At 36.0% G+C, this 20,864-nt stretch overlaps 1 long non-coding RNA gene across 2 annotated transcripts; it reads right to left on the bottom strand.

The window, feature by feature from the left end:
- Positions 1-403: 403 nt before the first annotated feature.
- LOC139719699 (uncharacterized) lies at positions 404-6,382 on the bottom strand. 2 transcript variants are annotated; one of them, XR_011710118.1, is made up of 5 exons: positions 6,280-6,382; positions 3,241-3,511; positions 2,638-2,782; positions 1,830-1,924; positions 404-1,165 (listed from the first exon to the last, which is right to left on the bottom strand). It is a non-coding gene; the product is annotated as an uncharacterized lncRNA (long non-coding RNA). The 2 variants fall into 2 exon arrangements; XR_011710117.1 differs by lacking the exon at positions 6,280-6,382 and having other exon boundaries at positions 3,241-4,170.
- Between the last annotated feature and the right edge of the window lie 14,482 nt (positions 6,383-20,864).

Here is a 20,864-nt window from a genome sequence, read left to right as displayed (position 1 = left end):
AAGATTTTTAAAGATTACCCCCTTTTTCCCCTTGGGGCTGTCCCCCTGGGCCACATGCTCCACATGAACAACTTTTGGTCCCTACCCCCTAAGAATGATCCCCACCAAGTTTGGTTGATATCCGCCCACCAGTTCTTGAGAAGAAGATGAAAATGTAAAAGTCTATGCACGACGCATGACGAACAAAAAGCGATCGATCGCAATAGCTCACTCAAGCCTTTGGCTCAGTTGAGTTTAAAATAGACACAATGAACATTACCCACTTCACTAGCAGTTGTTAAGACCACATTTTGAAAACAGTACATGGATCGACCAGTCTCTGTCCTAAAAATAGATCAATTTTTTTTTTTTTTCACCAGAAAGCCAGTTTCTGACTAAAGGCAGTTTATTGTGTTACTGATATTTGATCATCTAATATTCAAATTAAATATCAACTAGCACTAATTGACAAAATTTGAAACAGTTAACCAAAATAAACTAACAATTATACCTCAAATGACCTTGTTTTTTGACTTTTGAGGCTTTGACCCTGTCATGTGACTTCAAAGTGTGTCATAAGGGGAAAGTTACCATAGTGCACCTATTATCCAAGTTTGGTTACGATTGAAGTTCAAAAAAGTTACTGAAACTGTAACAGATGGACACATGGAAGGAAGCATGGATGAACATACAGAATTTGGATCGTTTTGTGTCATCACAATATTTGGTGAATACTGCCAGTTGTTTGGGAAAATAAAATCTTCCCTATAATAAGGTTGTTTTCAGGGCAGCTTGAAGTTTCAAAACAAACTCTTTTCATCGACGAGCCCTGTTCTACTTTTAGTGTTGAAGTGCTGCAGTACGTCCTGGTAACAGCTTCATGTTCAACTACAGATGAGCCTGATGAGGCTGACTCTTCAACAAGAATGTAAGTTCCAACTTCAGAGGAGCATTTAATGTATCTCAAAAGAGGAAAAAGCAAGGATATGTACGTAGGCCTATACACCGATGGTAGCTGTCTCTTCTCGTTGGGCTTCTAATCTAACGTTGGAATTGTGTTCAGTCAGGGGCTTGGTGGGAGCTGCAACTACTCTCTCTCTGCCTGAGTTGATGAGTGGTGTCATAGCTCCTCAAGGTCTCCAAACGATACTCAATGAATCCCGAGATCCTTGTCATACAGGTACTCCTGAAATATAAGAATGCATTGTAGGTCAAAGCTTTTTCTCGAGTCTCAACAAATTTCACTTTGGCACAGAGTTGACTATAACTGATGAAGATCTGATAGCAGTAGAAATACATGTAGTGGCATTCTTATGGAAGAAAACGAGAATAGGTTTATAATAAATGAACGGCGCAACTGGCATGTTGGAGCTTACGTTACATTACGTTACGTTGGAGTTTATGTACATCCAACCTAAGTCATGGAATCAGACCAATCTGCACACAAAATTTATTAGACATCTATGAACATGTACATCAAAGATTATCAAAAGCCCCCACATTGCCTGTATATTTGCCCAATGATTTAATTAAGACATAGATGCAATTAATTTCCCTGTAAAGGCCATTTTTTTTTTTTTTTTTTTTTTATTTATTTTTTTTTTTTTTTTGGGGGGGGGGGGGGGGGCTCATGACCATATCCTGAACAACTTTGGGTCCTTGCCCCCTAACTAAACAAGGATGATCAACTCCTAGTATGGTTGAATTCTGTCCACTATCTCTGGAGAAAAGTTGAAAATGTTCAAGTTTTTGCAAGCTAGATGAATAAGATACCATGTATGTCACTTAAGCTTTCTGCTAAAGAGGGCTAAAAAGTTGTAGATCACATAAACTTATGAGTATAAACTTACATATCCTTGTGCACCTTGTGTGGTGTCTCACAAAGTGGGGTACTGCATCGCAACTGCCTTGGCTTCAACGCGTCTTTTGCTCACTACTTGGGTATCTGAATTTAAAAAGGAAGCAAGAAGAATGTTAATCATATTCTACGAAGCAAATATATAACATCAAAAAATTGACCCTCATTTCAATCTTTTAAGGGGCTGAACTATTTTCATGTTATTTTTTCTTGGCATTAATTTCTATTGCTATTCAGTACCGCTGTTTCAAGTACATTTATTCATGTGCTTCTTACACCAAATATCAGTTAATACAAATGAAAATTTCATGCAGATGGGTTAAGTGTGGATGTGCACAGTTAGTAGAAAAATACAAGATGTGATTATCCATCGAACTTTATGGCAAATCAATTTCCATTTTTTTTTAATTCATCATTATTATAATTATATCATAAGTATTAGGACTATTATCATTTACATGTGGCCCAATGGGGCTACCAAGAAAATAAGTCAGCGCGGAGTCTTGTAGGTACACTCTGTTTACATGTTTCATACAAGTATATCAGTCTTTATTTTTAAATCTATAACCATCACTTCATTTACAACGTTATACTTACCGGTCCCTTCATTTTTTTTTTTTTTTTTTTTTTTTTTTTGGGGGGGGGGGCACATTTTAGACTGTTATTCTCTATATTTGAGAAGACAAAAACAAAAGTGAACAGGCAAATAAGATGGTGCTATATTGCATGGAAATGTATAGTACAAGACATGACAATGGGAAACTGGTTTTCCAGACCAGTATTCAAACAATTGAACTTACGCTGTACAGTTTTCTGCTTCCATTATCAACAAGAAATATGCTACGATGATCTGGATAAGCAGGTGTCTCCTTGGAGCAGTCAGAACTCCTTCCATCAGCTATTGAAGTATCTCCTCCCCCTTGGAGTGATGTGTGTGTTGAATTCCTGGGCAAATAAGTAAAATTTAAAGGTTTTACAAATCATACAAATTATGGCATGAGGATAATAGGTCCCTCCAGTTTACATTATAAACTTGAAGTGCAAATCATTTAATATACATATTTGCCATAAGCAACGTTCAGCTCTACTTACACAACTCAAGACTGACCATAACATGGTTTTCACTTCTGTCGATACAGCAAGTACACATTTTTCTTAAATACGAGTACTAACCTCTCAAGGCTTTCATTTTCAGAGAGAAGGACAGCTCCAAAACTGCTCCATGAAGAATAATTAATACTTGAAAATCATTTCTTCAAACAAAACAAAACCAACAAAGCTTTCAGTCTCTTAATGTAGCCTCTTATGTAATTACTGAGACTCTAGAATGTAAAATAAATGTGAATCAATTTCAAACTAGTCTCCCTTCATTAATCATCGTGGAAAACAACAGAATAGCTTACAGCAGGGTTAGTGCAATGGAAGTCCATATCTCAGAGGCTCCTTCGCTGATGTTGGCCCGGTGTTTCCAGCATTCGTCAACCCTGCATTCAATGGCTAGTCGTTGGCCACATCTGTTACATGTACTTCTTCAATCTGGTGATCTGCACCCTCGTGGTGTGACAGAGACTGTACAGCTATCAATCTGTCTTCGTTCTCCAAATGATGACCCCTATACCGAGTTCCTTTAAATCACCATCACTCCCGAAGAACTGTCATGTTACGTCTTTTTATCTGGAGGAAAGCATGAAAACACAATGTTCAGAAATGGATTTAGAACTCATCTCCACAAGACAATATGCAGTTCCGTTTTGTCCGACACAAATACTAAGTGTGCATCAATAGAAAAGCTAGAAATTACTTTTTAGCTACATCGATCAGCATATTTAGAAAGACCCAAAGATGATCTCTGCCAAATTTCAATGCCTAAGGTCACCTGTAACTTTCATAAAAAACAATGTTCAAATATAGTACCCGTTGTCGTCTGCTAAAAGGGGGATCGATCTCCATGATGTGTGAGCACGTTGATCTTCAGCTAGAAGTGTGATGTCACAGTGGACTAACACTTAACAGTGCATGCATCGTATTTCTTACTTAGATGATTGCCACACATGACGTGGGAGTGCAATAGCACTATGGTATTCTCCCAGCTGTGTGGATGCTCGAATGTGGTGGCAAATAAAAGTCCTTTTTACTACATAGGTCATCACAATTATATAAATCACCAAATTTCACCATTTTTTTTTTTATTACCGTATCAATCGAGATCACCTTCTGGCAACACAGTGTCAGTGATTCGGCTGTCGACTCAATAGCAATGTAGAGTTTCTAGACGCTTCTAGTCTATTGCATTAACCCTATTTCAACTGGGCTATTGGAGACCAAGTTTTTACGGGGGGGGGGGGGGGGGTCAATTTGACCCCCCCTTCAGATCTCGGCCGCCGATCGCGCGATCGCCGCAAAATTTTGCCTGAAAATAGAGCCGGATGTCAACTACAAGATTACACGGTCATACAATAGAAAAAATGTTGATTTTATATTTTTGAATAAATTAATTATGCAAATTTATGCATGAAATTATATTTTTACATATAACTCCAACAAAAAGACTGAAGGATTGCTAAATTTTTGTGTCAGAGTTCCTCAAGACACATCAAACAATTTTCTTTTTAAAAAATAGCGCAGTCAAAATCAGTTTCTTTTGTTTTTTTATTGTTTTGTTAATTTTTCATGTATTTTACTGTTTTTTCGATCTTTTGTTTTCCATTGTTTGTTTGTTTTTTTTTCCAAAATTTGTTGCAGGCACTTTTTCAAGCTTATCTACATTAGAATTGATTAATTTCAATGGTTAAAAGTTGAAATATCTAATTTATATCAATTAAACAAAAAAAAAAAAAAACAAACCACAATTTGCATAGGATTTGCACAGAAATCATGAATTTGAGCTGTTTTCAGGTTGACATGCATATATGCAAAACATTGCGTAACTTCAAAACGGTGTACCCGGACGTCGCAAATTTGGTCTCAAAATATGCGGGAGACTTCAATGAAAAAAAGTCATGAAATGACGCGGCAAAATCTTTGCGCGTTGCGGAATCATGGGGGTGAAATGTCGAGAAGGGGGTCAATTTGACCCCCCCCCCCCCCCCCAGTTAAAATAGGGTTAATTATAGCACAGCTTTATATACGTCGATCTCTAACCGTGGTCTAAACTCGACCAGACGTCTCCCTCTACATACTTTACAGTGATCATCTCTGTGTGCATGATGCTATGCTTGTAAGTTGTAGTCCATGTAGAGTTCATACCACTGCACTGTAGGCCTAACGTTAGGTCTATAATACCGCAATGAGAACCGGACCTAGGCCCTAGGATATAGCTTATCCTGGAAAACCGTTCAATGTAGGCCCTAGATGTTTAACAGTGGTCTAGGTTCTGCTTCTACTACGTTCTAGGGGTAAATCGTGATATCGGTCCCCTCTCATTCTGCGTGTGTCTCCACTAATGCGCAAAGTTTATGGAGGTTGAAAGAAGTCCCCAGCTATAGCGGTGAAGGGTGAGTGGGGACCTAACCGGAGTTCTAGACTACCTACTAATACTAGTTGGGCCTAACCCGTTAGTAATAGTAGGCCTATTTCGTGTTAATGCTGTTCTAGTTGGAATAGAATAAATGAGTAGGGCCTACATAACGCCAACGGTTGTGAGACTTGTTTAGACTATTAAAACGGTTAGACTTTTACAGTTAGACTTAGAGTAAGCCCTACCTCGGTAGAACCCCAACTTAAGTACATGTAGACTAGACCGTGTCTAGTTCTATTATTAGTTTCTCTAAGATCTAACATTACACTGTTACGTGTTAGTAGTTAACGTTAGGCCTACGACTAACGTTCTGGAGAATTTAGACTGAGAGTTTAGTGTGTCCCAATATTTTCTGAAACGCATAATGTTAACGTTAGAACTTTTAGAACTCTATTAGAACTGAATAGCTCCTGATGATCGATGTATCATGAGAGGCATTTTTTCAACTTCGCTCTATAGGTGCCTACAAAAGTACAAGTAGCCCCCTCACACAGTTACAATGTCAGATGTACAATGTCAATGACGGTTACATTCGTCACTCATTTTTGTTAATTTTGGAAATCATAACCTGGTCTAGACTCTATTTTGTTTGAAAAATGCGTTTCTAACGTTAAAAAGTTAAAGACTTTATAGTCCGCGAATAGGCCGAGCCCCATCCCAACATGCACAAAGACTCAAAGTACGTAGTATTAGATCCTAACACCTAACAGTTGAGTTTCGGCCTCGGATTCTAGCTGTTAGGTGTTTATGGTAAGGTAACTGCGACCAGCCCCATAGCTAACTGTGTACACTAACGTTACAAGGAGCGTCCCGGGCCCGGGGTTATTCGTAAGGTAACTTAGATGGTCGTTTACGGAGAGGTAGTAGCCCATAATACTGGAAAAACTCAACAAGTTATAATTAGATCGATCTATGGTTTGCTTACCTTCAAAAATGTGAATAATATCTCCGCCCCACTCCATTTGAAGACAGAAATTTTCTCACGTCCATTACATCCAGGCTCTGATTCTCACGATTGCACACGCACGTAAATCCTATGCATATAAGTACACGCACAGCACATCGTATACACATGCACACAGTACGTCCACGCACAGGCGACAGACGCGTCGCTCAGGTAAACCTTCCCGCGCCCAAACCAGGGGAAATTGCGGCTGGTGATTGGCTTAAAGTAAACACATGACAGGGGAATTCTCAATTTCTATTGGCCTAACCAAATGCATTCAAATATGTATTCACTGGAATTCACCCTAGTTCTGCCAGCTTGACTTACTAGTTCACGGTAGTTCCTTCAGTTTTACTAACATGCGCTGTTTTCGTAAGATCAACGAGTTTATGATAGTTTCTCCACTTCGACTAGCTTTACACTAGTTCCTCCACTTTGACTAATTCTTGGCGTATACACTGCAAACTAGTACAGCATACAATTTTATGCTAGTCAGACTTGATTGACTAGCTTTGGGTTAGTAAACCGTGGCCTGATTTAATCCAGTAGAGCATTACTAGCTGCATTGCCGCATTTTACTATCATCATGTTCGTATAGCAATTTTTACTAACCGTGCTCGACTAGTTTAATGCTAGTCAGGCCAGGAATTGACCCATTTAGGTTGTGTGTGTAATTCCCGAGAGAGCTCTTTCATATCAAAATTTTCATAAAGTGGCTTTTGATCGTGACTTTCGAGCCTGTACTGTTGTTGGTGCTGTTTGTCAAATTTTGTAAATTGAAAAATTGGTAAGTGGTCAGAAACATCAGAAAAAAGGATTCCTGGAGTCGCTGGTTTATCAACAACGTTGGTAAATACGTTGTCAATACAAGTGTATGATCTCGCTGTTAACCGGGTAGGTTTGGTGATAAGTGGGTACAAACCGTGCGAATACATTACGCTCATGAATTCGCTTGTACATGAACTCACAGAGTATTTAAGTATGTCGAAGTTAAAGTCCCCAACAATGTAACATAATTTGTTTTCCATGGCAATAGCTTTCAAAGACTTTTCTAGCATACCATTGAAATCACTAGGGTTTGAATTTGGAGCTCTGTACACCACACCAATTATAACATTCTTTGCGTGCTTCATATCAATTTCAATAAATAAAGTATCTGTATATTCGTTGCAAAACACCAAATCATCTCTTTCCTTAAACACGTATTTAGATTCCACATAGAAACAAACCCCTCCTCCTCTTCTTCCTTCACGTGATCTATGTAACAAAGAATAACCTGGCATATTGTAAAGGGAGGACACATTCGAGTTAAACCAAGTCTCAGTGAAAGCATAAATTGAAAATTTATGGCAAAGGCTACTCAGATAGTCGGTTAAGCATTCGTACTTTGCAGACAAACTCTGAGCATTCAAATGAAATAGGGAGAACACAGCCTCGTTTTGACATTTCAGAAATTTGTGATTGAAAGTGTCATTAAAATAATAATTGCATGGACTTTCTAGATTATTGATGGAAACATTATCATCACTATTCATGCCAAACACATCAAAAACGTGGGAGTCAAGACCTGATTCAAATGAGATATCACTGCTAGAGTAGTGAAAAAAAGAGAATAATTCTCTGTGAAAATCATCATCTTCAAGTATGTGGTTAAATGGCAATTCGTTTGAGATACACGAAGGACAAATATAACATTTTGGATTTAAGTGCAGCGAACAGCTTGACATGTAGCATGTCTCATGACATTGCTTTTCGCACAATTCACATACACATATCTTGTGATTCGATCTTACGGTGTTCGAACAAAAAGTACACTTCATACGGACATAACACTTATATAGTTACATAACACATAACAAGTTGCTGGGAAGGTTGGAAAATCATGTATTTCGTTTTACTAATATTCATTTGTAGTTTGTTTGCCTTGAACCAGTTGCATAAGGATTGCACTTCTTCATTAACAATTTGGTATCATCAGCAAATAAAACATAACTTAAATGTTGAGTTTATAATGGTAAATCATTTATATATATAAGAAAAAGAAGAGGGCCTGAAATCGATCCTTGTGGAACACCACAATTAATTGTTCTGATATCAGATTCAATTTCATTAACTACAGTTAACTCTTGACGATCTTTAAGATAACTAATTAAAAGTTTAAATGGGGGGCCACGTATACCATAATATAATTTTTGTAATAAAACAAAATTATCTATAACATAAAAAGCCTTAGTAAGGTCAATAAATATTGTTACAGCATATTCTTTATTATCAGTAGCATCATTTATTTTTTTTTCACAAGATCTAGTATTGCTGTGGCTGTTGTATGACCCCTTCTAAATCCAAACTGACTTTTTATCAAAATACTTTGTTTATCTATAAACTCAATTAATCTATTGAATATACATTTCTCTAATATCTTTGAAAATATAGTTAACACCGATATTGGTCTGTAATTATTAATGTCATTACGGTTACCCTTTGTATGAATAGGTGTTACACGTGCAATTTTCATTTTTGATGGAAAAAACCAACAGACATACAGTCATTGAAAAAAAAAAACTTAATGGTTCACATATAACAGAAATTACAAGCTTTATTACTTTTATATCTATACCATCTACACCTGAACTTACATTACTTTTTATTTCCTCTACAATCGTTATTATTTCTTTTTTTGATATTGGCTTACAAAATATGCTATTTTTATTAGGAAATTTCAAATATTTATCATATGAATTTTCATTTCTCTTATCATTACAGATCTGCAGTTTCTCCCCAATACTAACAAAAAAAATCATTAAAACAATCAGCTATATCTTTATTATTTGTTATTTTTTCATTCCCAATCTCAGCACTTTCTATTAAACTACTTTGGGTATTTCTTGTACCCTTTAAAAGATTATTGATGATTTTCCATGTTGATTTAATATCATTTTTCACTTGATAAAATTTTTCATTAAGATATTTCTTTTTTGGTTGCCTTAATCGAAGTGTAACATAATTTCGAAATTTATTATACACCTCTTTTCTATAAGGGGTTGGTTTCTTAACATATTTTTTATACATACTTGATTTTTTACGACAAAGCTTAATCAAATCCTTAGTCAACCATGGATTCTTATTCTTCTTCTTAAAATCATATGATTTATAAGGAAAACATTCTTCATAAATATCTTTAAATACTTGCAAAAAACTATTATACTTGAAATCAACACTTCCTACATCAATGTAATTTTCCCATTCAACATTTTTCAATGTGTTAAAAAAAGCAATCATATTTGACTGAGTAATATTACGCTTTACATAAATGAGAGGTGATTTGTTTGTACAATGGGCAATGGATGAAGACATACAAAAAATTGGCAGGTGATCACTTACATCACTAATCAAAATTCCTGAGTGAGTACAAATATTAACATTTGTAAATATATTGTCCAACAAAGTGGCAGAGGTTGCAGTTATCCGAATGGGACTGCTAATCAAAGGTTCCAAATAAAATCCATACAAAATATCCATAAATAAATCAATTTTGGAATTTAAACCTATTTTCACTAAATCTAAATTGAAGTCACCCATTATGAAACAATTACATACACGCGGATTTACCTTATGTAAAAAATTTACAAATTCATTCAAAACATATAAATATTACAATTCGGGGGACGATCTACCACACCAACAATTGTTTTTTTTTTTTTTTTTTTACATTTGGTGTTGTTATTTGCTAACTCAACAAAAATACTTTCAAACGACTCAGATATAACTGTCAACTCTTGTCTAATAAATACATGTAAGGAATTATGAACATATACACCTGTTCCACCACCTCGTTTGTTAATTCTATTATTACAAAATAAATTATATTCATCGAAATTATAAGCTTCAACTGAAGAAGATTCATTTAACCAAGTTTCAGTAAGTCCTATTACCTTAAAATTATGATCAATGCTGCTTATATACATATTCAAATTATCGAAATTTTTCGAAAAACTTATACGATTGAAATGAACTAACGAAAATGAATCAGAAAACTTGGCATCTTTATATTTTGAGTTAAAGGCGGGCACATCAAAATAAGATTCAGGTAAGTTTTGTTCGTCATGGATCGTATCATACATATACATATTTTTCATATAAGAATATACAACGGAAAGACAAAATATTCACATTATTGAACACAAGCAATTTGACATAGCTGTTGGAGTTTCGTGAAGCAGGAATAGAACAGAAGATATCGGAGACAAGGTAATGTATATATATATGTATATATATACGCATAATGTTTTCCCGGTCAATTTCATACTTTTGTCATTCAAGTTCCTATTCCGAGCATTCGATTTCACGCATTCCACGCTCGCAGCACTAAATCAGTAATCAAATTCAAAATCCGGTCATTCGAATTCACTATCCGAGCATTCAAATTTACTGTCGGAGCATTCTAATTCACTATCGGAACATTCAAATTCACTATCGGAGCATTCAAATTTAAGAGAGGAGCACGCATTTCACCAATGAGCATTCAAATTCATGTCAAGCTGGCGACGGAATCTCGTCGGTCATTCAAATTCGTGAATAGGCAACCATGTTCCAAATAACTGCATTCAATTTAAAAGAAGTCCTGAATTTAGTTAGTTTGGGCCGTGTATGCATGTGTTTCTCATTTGGATTTGAATATATTGGGATTTATGATAATTATTTAATTTGCAGTAGAGGTCCACCTGTTCATTGACTATTTTGAACTCGCGCCAAGCAAAAAGGAATATACAGGCACATGTCCCTCGGATTGGACATGAAATGGAGGTCCCATGTGTGAGAGAGTCACAACTCATGTACGTAAAAGATCCCACTTCATTTATTCATCGCAGAGAGCAGAACATCCAACTGGACCCCATTTTAAGACCAACTATTGCAGTTGAATATGATGATGATTATGATGATGATGATGATGAAGTCTTGTATAGCGCCGGTATCCGCCAAGTCAGGCGCTCATGGCGCTTGCTCCAAAATAAATACATAATTCAGCTTAAATTTCATGGGTGCACCGCTTGTGATATGACAGTTAAAACAAAAAGAAATAGTTCCAGGAAGTCATTGTCTCCAAATGTGTAAACATACATTCTTACACATTGGCTAGTTTTTCAATTTGAAGAGATGGGTCTTGAGGGTTGTTTTAAAAGATTCTGTGGTAAGAGCTCTGCGGATTGACTGTGGAAGGCCATTCCATATCTTTGCAGCAGCCACGCGGAATGAACGAGCTCCCCAAGAGTTGTGTGCTCTGTGTTCCACCAGCAGGTACTTGTCTGCAGAACGTAGATTTTCTCTTGCTGGGACATATGGCTCTAGTAGATCACATATATATGATGGAGAACTGCCATTCAGTGCCTTGTACACAACCAAACTAATCTTATACTCAATCCTCTGTTCAACACATAGCCAATGTAGCTTTTTCAGAAGAGAGTTGATGCTTGTACTCTTCCTGGAAATGGTGACAACTCTAGCTGCGCTATTCTGCAGGCGCTGAAGTCTGTGTATTTGTGACTTATTCAGATAATACAATACTGAATTTCCCATGTCAAGCCTCGATGTGATGTATGCATGCACCAGAAGTTCTGCAACATGGTTATTGATGTACTTGCGGATCAAGCCAATGTTTCTGAGAGCTAAGAAAGCTGCTCTGGATACAGCCAAGATGTGGCTTTTCATGGAAAGATTAGAGTCAAAAATGATTCCAAGATTCCTGGCAGTATCTGAAGGAGGGATGTTATCTCCACCCACTCTGATCCCAGTGACGTTTACCTTTGGTCTTTGATGCTTAGACCCAATGATCATAAACTCCGTCTTCCCTTCATTAAGCTTCAGAAAGTTTGAAATCATCCACTTATGCAACTCATCAACACAAGTCTCAATACGCTGTATTGCTTGGATTACTTCAGAATGGACAGGATTCACTGATAAATATATCTGGATATCATCAGCGTAGCAATGATAACTAAGGCCATGACTCTTGATGATATCTCCAAGTGGCAAGCAGTACATGCAGAAGAGCACTGGGCCCAGGACAGATCCTTGAGGAAGTCCATATTGCAAAGGCAATCTGTCAGAGCTAGCACCATCCATGCTCACAAAGTGTTTTCTCTGAGTGAGATAAGAACGGAACCAGTGAAGCGCAATTTCAGTTACACCAAAGAGGCTTTCCAAGCGAGTAAGAAGAACTCCATAATCTACAGTATCAAAGGCTGCAGACAATGTCATGTCCAAAAGGACCAGGAGAGATATTTTCCCAACATTCATAGCTTGAAGGAGATCATTCTGAATTCTAAGTACAGCAGTCTCCACACTGTGGTGAGCACGATAAGCCGACTGGAAATCATCATATAAGCTGTTTTCTTGTAAGAATGTTGTGAGCTGCTTGGATACTACTCTCTTATCCAGCCATTTTTTTTTTTGATGGAAAATGAAACAAACAAACATTAGGCACTGTATAGACCTACAGACGAGCATAATACGGAGGGTTGGTTGACACTTTCGAAGGAAAAAAAAACAATTTCGACTATATTGACATTGAAACATGAACATTTTATACGTCTTGTTTGTTATGTATTGCTCTCTTATTGATTTACTTTTGCGGGACTATGTGAGATCATTGTGTGTCAGTTTGTCTTTGATGAATTGTCATTATAGGGTGGGTGTTGGGGCGATGTCAGCATGCAGTATCATCAAGAAATATGATTATAATTGCCTTTGTGTTGTTTGGATGCACTGCTGATTGGACAATACAATTTGAAATTTATAGAGATGAAAAACAAAGAGTACATGAAAAGAGAACAATGTAGAACCTGTAAACAATCATAATTACACTATATGCAAGCCTTCATTGGTTGTGTTGGCCCTTTTTCCTTTCTTAAAAGTCTACTCCATTTAACTCGTTAAATTGATTGCACGAAGTAGGAACTTGATCGCCTAAAAATGAATTTGAACGCTCCAAACAAGCTCATTGGGACTATCACGTGACTATCGCATGAATTTGAATGCCCGAGTAGGAAAGTCGGTCTCGCATTTTGAAATTGAATGCCCAATCGTGAATTTGATTTCCACGAAAACGAAACAGAACGCCCATAAATGAAATTGATCGCTCGGATTCTGAATTTGAATGCCCGAATATTTTCGCGTGCGTGCGCTGCGTGAATTTGAATGCACATTAATGAATTTGAGTGACAAAGGTATGAAATTGACCGGGAAAACCTATATTATATGAATTAAAAAGAGGGAAAACAAGATTCAACCCCCAATCCTTCAAAAGTACAAAGATAAATGACACTGTCGTCAGGAAATGATAGAGTATCCATTTGTCTTTTTTTTTGTGGTACATTGATGTTTTAGGTTGACGGTCAAGGATTTTAGTTTTCTTTTTTTAAAGTATATCAAAAATGTCTCCTCGTTAGTCTTAAGTTTTTGTAATTTGTTAGGTGTATTGATATTTACCGACGTTTGACAACCCAAACAATATATTCGCGTGAAAAAAACGAAACAAAACAAAAAACGAGAAAGAGTTCTCACCATTTTTTTTCTTGAGTACACAGCCTTCAATTTTACATCTGAAATGTCGTTCCACACCCCTTCTCTCTTGCTACACACATAAATCTGCGAATGTCACGGAAAGCGCTTATGGCACCTCCACTATCTGTTCCTTCCAAGGCAAGCAGATAAGCCATATGTTCCGTGGCGAAGTAAATGTGCCTTTTTAACTTCCATAAAAGTGTTTTAAGAATACGATACATTCGTTATTATGCTCTGACACTTCATCAAAAGGACTATGAAATACTATATAGCTCAACTGTAAGACATTCCCTAACATAATCAACTCACCATATAGAAAAACCAACAGCAACTTAATGTTATGTAAATTTCACGGAAAAGCGCAGGTGTGAAACGTAGGCCTGCGTTCCTAAAACAACGTTATCATATTCATTTGAAAAACTAACTCCTCGACAACATATTTCTCAGGATTCATCCATTCATTGGGACAATGCATTCATTTGAAGATTTTTTTTTCACTCAATAGTTCTGAAGAAAAGTAGGTACATGAGATTTGTCACGTAAATCTTCAAACACGTTATTTCATCATCCTTTGGTTATTAAGATCTAAAGAAAATACCAGGTAAGATTTTTTTTTTTTTTCGGGTGCATGTAATGAGTTCCACAACCACGAATCATACAGCCCACTATTCATACAGTCCATATGAGTCACTCAGTCCGCGAGTTGTACCGTATGTCCCCCAAAATTATAACAGGACCCTGACAAAAAATTGTGAATAAATCCAAATACATTTTCAGGGTGTGAAACTATAACTTATTACCCACATCTTACAGAAAACCCCATCCGATTTGCTTCAGTGGTCAAAGAGAAATGAAGAGTTTTGTAGAGCATGCCAGGAATCCCTTCCCTCCAAGTTCTGTTCATTGTCTTCACACATGATGCATTTCCAAGAGCACCCAAGTGCCCAACTAGGAAGAATCAGACCCATGACATGCGTTACAACTATCCACATTTTTCTGTGACGACTAAATCAAATTGAATGGGAATTTCGGCATAATATAGCTAAGATGTTATATTTTAAGACCCTGAAGTATCGCATTGACGCGGTTAAATCATATTGGTAGTTGTCGTCGCGAAATCCGATTGTAATTGTTTTGTTTTGTTTTTGTTTTCTTTCTTTCTTTTTTTTTTTTGGGGGGGGGGGGCATACTGTGCAGCCGAAGAGTCATAAAGCCCATGATTTCGATAGTAAGCAAATAAGGCCAATGAGCCAGACACTAGGGCAACTGACACATTAAGCCTCGTTATGTATTCTACGAGGGTTTTTTTTTCTCGAAAAATCCGTACGTTGCTTCACCCAGCTGTTACCTGGCAACAGGGTGAATGCACCTTCATTTCATAGTGTCGCATTTGTGCAGTGCATTGTTATTGTGTACAGTGAACGAGGAGTATTTCTATTTCTTTCTCTCCTGTTCTTTCTCACCATCTCCCATTATCGCTATTCCTTTCTTCTTCTTTTTTTTAATCATCACCTGTGTACATGACCATGTATGTTTTGACGTGTGAAATAGTTTGTTACTTGCCGAATCAGTAAGTCAGTATTGTAGTTTGTTAAAACTGTTTATTTATTTCTTTGTACATTTTATATGATGAGGCCACAATATAAAACTCGGCTTACTGGGATCCTTCTGTGTGATACTTTGATTTTTTTTCTTTTATTATATCTCTGTTCTCTGTCACAATGATTTGCTTACCTTCCATGTGCAAATCAGCCATGAATAATGATGAACGATGTGTATAATTATTTTTGAAAGTGATTTTGTTGATTTCTTGTACCATGCAGAAACAATCAATGAAATGAAAATGAAATCTGAATTGGCTAAACTTGACTTAATTGCATATGCATAATGAAATAAGCTGACCAAGTGCATATGGTGCTAGTAGTAAAAAGATAAATGTGTTTCAATTTTATGAAAAAATAGAGAAAATTCTCCATTACATGTAGAACTTCCTTGGTTACATGAAATGTCATGGTGTATGCACGATAGAGAATCATGTGTATAAGCATGAAAACATTGCTTGAAAAAAAAAGAGATGTTGATCATTTCTATAGATTCATTATGCTCTCAAACAGGTCTTGGTAGAGATGGTAACAAAAGGACAATAATTGACCGTCTCAATGTCCGGAAGATGGAGAAGCCCCTCTTCAGCGACAGCGTAGGTCGAATCTCTGGACCTCATGTCTACGATCGCTTCTGGCTGAACTTTGACTCGGGAAACTTTTCAGTAGGACGCTATGGCAACCCGGAGCCATTCTTTAATTGGTTGGATCCAAACCCCTTAGAGTTTAGGTCCATTGGGCTTATGACATGGTGGGGATCAACTGGTCGATGGAAGTTTCACTCGTTCTGTTAATGGAAGATACGTATACGATCGTTTTGGAGTCCGAAGGCCACTGACGCGACGCAAATTTAAAGAAACACGAGGTCAAAGGTCACGATACTCAATAGTTCTTTTTGTCTTGCTTTGTAAGAGCTGCTATTGACATTGCATGTATCAGTATGTGATGAGTCTATTTCAAAAACTGAGATGACTTGTGAACGTAATTCATCTTAATGCCGTTAAAACTGTCGACTCTCTGCATGTGGACAGTTTCAGAGGGGTGCTGTTCGTTATTCCGAAGGTTCGCTATTCCGAAGGTTCGTTATTCCGAAGGGTCGTTAATCCGAAACATGCAAATTCCCTATACCTAGAGGTTCGTTAATCCGAAAATGAAAAAGCGTTCGTTAATCCGAAAATTTGTGGAGTTATTCCGAAGGTTCATTATTCCGAAGATTGGTTAATCCGAAAATGAAATTCGGAACAATGAACCTTCGGAATAACGAACCTTATAACCGTTTCAGCATGCCCATATAATTATATCGTGACGTGTTTTATAAAATGAAGTGAATAGGGCAACGCATCTCAGACTCCTTGCAAAAGTTTTCTTGGTAGCACAATGAAATATTCGCCTTCCTTTCCATAAAGGACTTAACAACAACTTGCAATTTAAAAACATGCAGTTAGAGTAGGCAATGACTCATCAGATCGGAGTGTGGATGTAGTAGCTGCAATAATTTTGCTTACCACAATACCGATAATAGTATTACATGTTTAAATAAAAGGGGTCTTGTACCAGAAAGTACAAGTGTATTACCATTCACCATGCTGTGTGGAACGGGATTGGATTGTTTTTAATCCAAATATGCTGGAGAATGCTGTAAAGGATTCAATTAATGACAATGTCGATGTAGTTTAAACACGAATATTTTGGTGTTTTCCATCTCTTTGTAAACATCACCCTACACTCTTTGGTCGTATCTGTCTAGCATTGCATACTGCATGAGAATGAATGTTCGGTATTTTTTCCCCATTTTATTTCGTTTCATTTTATTTCTTCGTTTCTCTTTCACAAACACTGATTACTCGGGACTAACAGCCAAGCAACTTGCTTTCATGTAGGTCCCATCATACTTCTCTTTGTGCAACCCCATTTTGGTTTTGACCAGTTATCATTATATTTAATGTGTTATTATCATGTATGTATTTTTTTTGCAATTGTTGACAAGGTAAATGAACTTGTGCTGTTGTATGCTTTATGTGATATTGATATACGAGAAGTATGAAATAGATTGAAAATTGAATTGAATTTAGTTTCCAACATAATATTACAGTATTTTGAATTTGTAGTACTTTGTAGTACCACAACAATGTAATAAAAAGCAAACTGTAAACTGTAATACAATTTGTTAGTTTCATGACAGATACTAAAAAAAAGCACAGCTTGTAGTTTCTAGAACCTCTCATTTAAAAGAAAAATGATATATATATATATATATATATATATATACATATATATATATATATATATATATATATATACACATATACATATACATATATATCATACATATATCAAACTGATTAATCTAGGCGAAAATGTAAAGTAAGACAAAGACGAACTAAACACATGTACACAAAAACAAACTCGAGGCATTATGCCGCGCTCCCTTGTAGGAAGCTTTAGATTTTAGACGCGCGGGCGTTCAAAGGGGGAAAAAAAGTCTGAGCGTGCGCAGAAGCGCACGTCAAGTTGACTTGCGCTTCTGCGCACGCTCAGACCATGTTTTTTTCGCTTTGAACGTCCGCGCGTCTAAAATCTAAAGCTCCCTATTGAAAAAAAAGATAGGTAAGCGTGGAATGAGTGGAAGGAAGAGACTATCAACACAATGGACCAGGGAAAAGAGAGAAGGAAGAGGAGATTATGGGTGAATTCCAGGGCACGTCAGGCATGAGATACATAATAAAGATCGCCAAAATAGAAGGAATATAAGAGGATTTTTTTTTTAAAGGAAAAGATAAACGATTGTGGTAAAAATGAGACTTGAAGTCAAGGCTGGTAGAGGTATAACTGATTTTGAAATATAAATTTCTTTCATTTAAAAGTAAAAGTATTAAAACTTAAAGCTTCTTTCATATTACTATAGAGAGAATTCCAACATTTCCATGATTTCGGACAAGAAAAAAGGAATACGGATTCGGCAAAAATAGTCGTGCTTTAAGGCAAGTAAAATTCATTGGATTAACGGGTAGGATATGAATGGAGAGTTTCTTGTTTGATGAACATGGAATTGAATACAGGAGGGAGAGAATAAAAGTTTGTAGACATAAATTTCGCTATTGCCCTATGAAGCTCCCACAGTGTTAAAGTTTAAAACAGCTCTCAAGACATTTCTGTTTAAAAAGTATTATGAATGAGTTTGGTACATACGTATACATTGTACACTACATCTCCGCTTTCTACTTTCATCCCTCTCCCTTAAAGCGCATAGAGACACTACGGTAGTGATATGCGCTATAAGAACTGTGATATACATGTGCAAACGATACAAATCATTAATCTTTAAGATGTTGTTTTCCTGAAAAAAAAATGGCATCTCCATTGATCATTACACATGATATAGACAACTTCTTTTCTGTGATAATATATTTTTTATATATTTCCTAATCATCAGAAGAATGAAGAGGATTCAATTCAAGATATGGCTGAAGAGGTGAAGAAAAAATATATAGGGATAGTTCACAAAAGTCATGTCACTGAAAATATAGCAGAGCTAAAATTGATTGATATGGTATATGAATACTTTTTTCAGTATGTTTTTTGTTGTTATGTTCGTAAGTCATTATGACCTCATAAGTTGTCTGCCCATATGTTTTTATACATTAGCGCGTCAATACCAGAAACCATATTAATTTCTGTGCTTTTTCGTTCTATGTGCTTCAAATCTTGGCTATTTAATGTCAGCTATACTTAATTCGCTTCAGGTATATTCTCACAATTTTGCAAATTTTTTTTTAAAATTGCAGGATTCAAAACTGATTATTCGACTATGGGAAATATCTCCTGCTGTAATGAATTCGTATTTCTCTTACAACATGCACAAGTTGATAATTTCTGGGTGTTATTTCTGTGTAAATATCTTTCCGTCTGGTGGAAATTTGATGAATCAAGCAGTTGTATTTACTTATTCACAAATATCAGATATGTAGTGGTATGCAGAGATGCCAATACCATTACAAGATAAAGCCAACAGCGAAATTCCGCCAAAATTCTATAAAGGAAACGTCAGGATGATTATGCAAAATAAAACCACATGTTTAATCGCCAATGTGATTGGTTAATTAGTCTTTCAATATTCTCAAAATCTGTAAATATTGTTTACTTTTTTATCTTAGATTTGATTTCATTTTAGTCATTTCTCCATTTCTCACAAAGTTTATACAACATAACAATTTTCCACTACTATTCACATTATATCCAACATATACGTATATTGTCATTACATTATAATGTACAAATAGTGAAATATTGTATAGGTGAATTATAATCATACAAAAACAATTGAAAATCATTGATTATTCAATCTAATTAAAACATGCAAAATACAGGAGACCGTCATTTCAAGCTGAAGCTTGAGTTTGATGGCGGCCTCTTGAAAAGCATAATATGGCTTGAATTTCTTTACAAATCATTTATGACATATTGTGTAACCGAATAGCGTAGCTTCAAAATGCATCAGTGCAAAGGTGAGTTAGAGTGCGAGTGCGTGATGCATGTGCAGTTTTGTTGTTGTATAATTGTTAATGCTATTAAAAAAAAGGTCTGTGTAGATTAATTTTCATATAGAAAAAGATATACATAATATCTATGTATGCATATTATGTATGGACACGAGTCATGTAATATAACATTGTGTTGGAAAGAGTAAAGTATATCTTGGCAACTATAACTGTGTTCGCACACTGTGTATTATTAGACATGGGACCTTTCAGACGGTTGCGGATATCAGACCAGGACTAATTTATGAACGAATTTCAAATCAAAGTGATATAACGCATCAGAAAATAAAAACAGTCCAATAGAGAAAAGCAGGATACTGTCAAACTTGAATAACTGTCATGGAATAACAAAACGAATCGGCAATCACCCTACATTATACAACGATAATGAATGTCGTTTCATATTTACCTTGACTGAGAATTGACTAGAAGATATTTCTATACAATTAGGAAGACTATTCCACAAATCAGGCCCATAATGTCGTATAGTTTTATGTGCTATACTAACAATTTTGGATTTGTAAGATGAATATTTCTGGCATTACGAGTTGGATATGAATGAATACTGTTATCAAAAAGAAATAGTAAAAGATGAAGGAAATTCTTTATTAATATATTGTAACCAATGAAGAATTGGTAGATTAGTGTACTAGTAAGAAAACGGGTGAAAATTAGCCCGATATTGAAAGTTTCGTGGTCGAATATATAATCGATCGATTATTTTAGCAATCGATCATGAATCGATCAGTTACAAGGAAACTGACGATTACGGATTGTTTTGTTAGAAATTTTAGAGGGGTAATAATTGTTGGAGATGCGATTATGTTCAGTAATAATCTTTCATACAATTATTGCTTCGTTATCT

The sequence above is a fragment of the Diadema antillarum genome, unplaced genomic scaffold (genome assembly GCF_040938485.1).
Source record: "Diadema antillarum isolate AM-2024a unplaced genomic scaffold, OU_Dant_1.0 scf00000113, whole genome shotgun sequence".
NCBI classification, from domain to species: domain Eukaryota; kingdom Metazoa; phylum Echinodermata; class Echinoidea; order Diadematoida; family Diadematidae; genus Diadema; species Diadema antillarum.
The sequence above is the reverse complement of the archived record's forward strand: the minus strand, read 5'-3'. Positions and strand labels throughout refer to the sequence as shown.